Source organism: Cavia porcellus, unplaced genomic scaffold, assembly GCF_034190915.1.
Source record: "Cavia porcellus strain 051 isolate PalLab524CR breed Dunkin Hartley unplaced genomic scaffold, mCavPor4.1 scaffold_21, whole genome shotgun sequence".
Taxonomy (NCBI): Eukaryota; Metazoa; Chordata; class Mammalia; order Rodentia; family Caviidae; genus Cavia; species Cavia porcellus.
Window position 1 is genome coordinate 15,963,865 of NW_026947504.1, and position 3,396 is coordinate 15,967,260.

General features: G+C 44.3%; 1 long non-coding RNA gene across 1 annotated transcript; it reads right to left on the bottom strand.

Moving 5' to 3' along the window:
• Positions 1-977: 977 nt before the first annotated feature.
• On the bottom strand, positions 978-2,693 carry LOC134471923 (uncharacterized). The gene is made up of 3 exons (XR_010041668.1): positions 2,309-2,693; positions 1,815-1,925; positions 978-1,190 (listed from the first exon to the last, which is right to left on the bottom strand). It is a non-coding gene; the product is annotated as an uncharacterized LOC134471923 (long non-coding RNA).
• Positions 2,694-3,396: the final 703 nt, after the last annotated feature.

The following is a 3,396-nucleotide window of genomic DNA, read 5'->3' on the forward strand; positions in this document are numbered from 1 at the left end:
GTTTTTTTAAGCTCTGTACAATACTTGGGAAGAATATACCAAAATTTAGCACATGCCTATTGCTAAACACTGAGAACTTAAATTTTTCCCCTAACTGATTTGTCCTCTGTGCAGACCATGTGATAGGGCTTGACTTTTAAGATACTGTGAGCTCCTAGCTGTGTGTATGCAGATGGGTAAGAGCCATTGCTACGTTCCAGGAAATGTTAACCGACCGATCTTTAGCTCTGTAGGCTTTCCGTGGCCTACTTCAGTAGCAAGCAACTTATTTGATGTGTTAGTTATGATGTCAACGAGTTGTGGTTAGTTAGGGTTTGTGTTTCTAGGGCCCCTTGGTGAAAAGATAAACCTACAAATGATTTCACAAATGGATGGAAAGGGGTGCAGAGGCAGGTCCCGGAGGGCCCCAATTCTCCAGCATTTTCCTGTCCAAGTTAACTAAGAGATAAAAATGTTAAAGAGTTTCTAGCTGTTCACAAATTTATACCAATACCTTAATGAATGAAAATGAATATGAAAAAAACTATCTAACTTAAAAAAAAAAAAAAAAAAAAAAAAAACTGAGGCCACCAGAAGGTCCCGCCTTGCTGAGGCAGGAACCAACACTCAGGGAGGTGACACGCAGGTCACACCAGAGTAATTTCCACGCACATGCACTGCGACTTTGCTGCAGAATGAGTCTCAGACTATAGATAGTCCTGTGAGAAGACAGAGATTTGAATTAGAATATTTGAGAGAAATCCATTAAGAAAATATTACAGTTGGTCATTTCATTATTAAGCTTGAGTATTTGGGCTACTCCCACTGCAGCTGCCAGACTTTTCAGAAGATGCATACTTATCAGTAAAACTTTGCTATCAAAACTCTGATATGTGTGTATGTGGTATGCCGACATCAATTTACACTATAATAAGATATATTGTGAAGCATACCCCCAAAGTAAGCATATCACAAGACGAAAAGAGAAGGAATGCAAATTTTTAAAACTTTTTTTATCCTTTATTTTAATTAGTAATAATAGCACCTTGGATACACCTCATTGGCTATGTACTGTTGCTGGACAAAGCTTACCCTTTGTTTTAGTAAACTGTTTCTCCTGTAGTCCTTCAGGGGTCGATAACACATTCTGGAAACCACTGCTCAAGATCAGCATTTTCGGGGCTGGGGATTTAGCTCAGTGGCATAAGCACCTGCCTTGCAAGCACACAGTCATGAGTTCGATCCCCAGCATCAAAAATTAAAACAAAAAAAGATCAGCACTTTTCACACATGAAAGGAAGGGTCGAGACTCCTCAGAGGGCCTGGGTCATGAAATAGGTTCCCATGTAGCAGCTACCCAATTGCAAATGAGTTACAATAAAACAAACAGGATGTGATGGGCAGGTTGCAGGCGGTGACGGCAACCACTGTTCAGGAGAACACTCTTTTGGGTGATTTACATGGATGGAAGTATGCTTGGGCTGCGCAGTGCACTGTGAATTAGCAGCTTGATGGTTATGAGAGCCATTCTCACACTACTTCCATAACTGCTCACCTCACTACTCATCTTCGAATTGACTGATTGTTCACAGCATAACTATCTTTCTAATATAAAATGAACAATAAAGAGATTACTCTTCTGATCTGAAACCTCCGGGGGTTCCCACAGCTTACATGATGGGCTCGTACTCCTCAGCTTTGAGTCTTAGCCCCACCAAGCAGCGTCTTAACTCACCTCTTTACCCAGCCCTCTCCCAGTCTCCTGCTGCGCTCCCATAACTTGACCCTGCCCGCCCAGTCCCCTCTGTGAAGTGAGGTAAACGCCCATGTCTCACCTTTCCGTCCCATTTTCAGATCCAACTATCCTTTCCCTTCTCGTCTTTCTGCAGCTCTGCCTTCTTCTTGACTCTCCAGGATCTTTCCATTCTTAGAATTTTCTCCATGCACTAAAAATAATAATAATAATCAAAAAACTTAAAAAGCCATTTTGTGAAACCCATACCCAAGTGAGCAGAGTCTAAAAATGAACAATAAGGAAAAAAGAAGCCCAGAATCGCCCCTTTTCTCCTCAAATCTTCTTCTGGGCATCCCCACATACTGGGTGCACACAGACACCCTTTTTCCATGCCAGGACTCCAGACCTGTCTCTGGGTTTTAAAGTTCACAATCCACCTATGATTTTATTACAAGTGTATGACTAGAGAGAAAAACTGGAAGTCTTAGAGATCCGTTTGTCTAATGCCTCTGTTTCACTGGTGTTAAAAATAACACCAGCAAAATGAAACTACCTGGTTCTGCGGTGAAATGATTAAACCATCATCTCACTTACCCCACACATCCCTGTGACGTGGTATGACTACCTCCCATTGTGCAGATGAAATCAAGGGGCAAGAAGAGGTTAACCGACTGGCCCAAGTTCGTGCAGCCTGGGTTTGAGGGCTGAAGCCCGAGGCTGCCGCTGACCTCAGGGGAACTGCACACAGGGGCTGCAGACAGCCAGCCCCATCAGCCAAGCCAGTATTAGCTCATCCCTCTGTCTTTCCTGCTTTTCCTGCGAACGTTCCTCTTTCTGTCTCTTTCTTCCCCTTCCTTCCCTTCCTCCGGCCCTCCTTTCCTCCTCGCAGTATTAGTTACTGAGAACTAAGCTTCAGAAAGATTTCACAGAGCGAGGAAGAACCTGAGAGATGAACAAATTGCACCTCTTCGCTTCTGAAGATGAGGAAGTGGAGGTCCAGACAGGAAGGGCGTGGCGCAGGGTCACTGCGAGCTTGGCCCAGGTTTGAGGTGACAACCCACTTCCTCTTCCTCCTCATCCATCAGTTATTCTACTGACCCAGCTGGTGTCAGGCCCTAGAATGAGCGACGCCCAGCAAAGTCTGCTCCTGGACGCTCCTTACTTGAATGTTACAGAGTCGCATTGTTTTACAGGCAGAACTGAGAGATGGTGACTTTCGATAAAAGATAGCCAATGCTGACAGAGTGTTGTGATGGTGCTGGGGCTAAACCAGTGCGCCCACCTGAGCCTCCTTTTCTATCAGCCCCCCAGCCCCTCTCCCTTGCTCTGTGCACCCTCTGATTCACTTCTGGCTCTTACTCTCTTGGCCGGGCCATCTTCTGATTTCAGTCTCTCCCACTGAACTACAAGCGTGCTGCAAGCTGAAGCCTCTTTTCTTTCTTTCCTTTCTCAGCCCTCTGTGTCCTGTTAAACAAACCAGGGTCATGCCCCATTGCTATTTGTTGAATGAATAAATGAAAACATAGTTCCTGCATTGGTTTGCTAGCATTGCCATAACATAATATCACAACCTGGGTAGTGTGAACAAGAAAGAGCTAGTTTTCTCATTAGAATTTTGTTTTTTAAAACAGGGTGTTGCTCTGCACTCCAAATTGGCCTTGAATTCACTTTGTAGCCCAAGC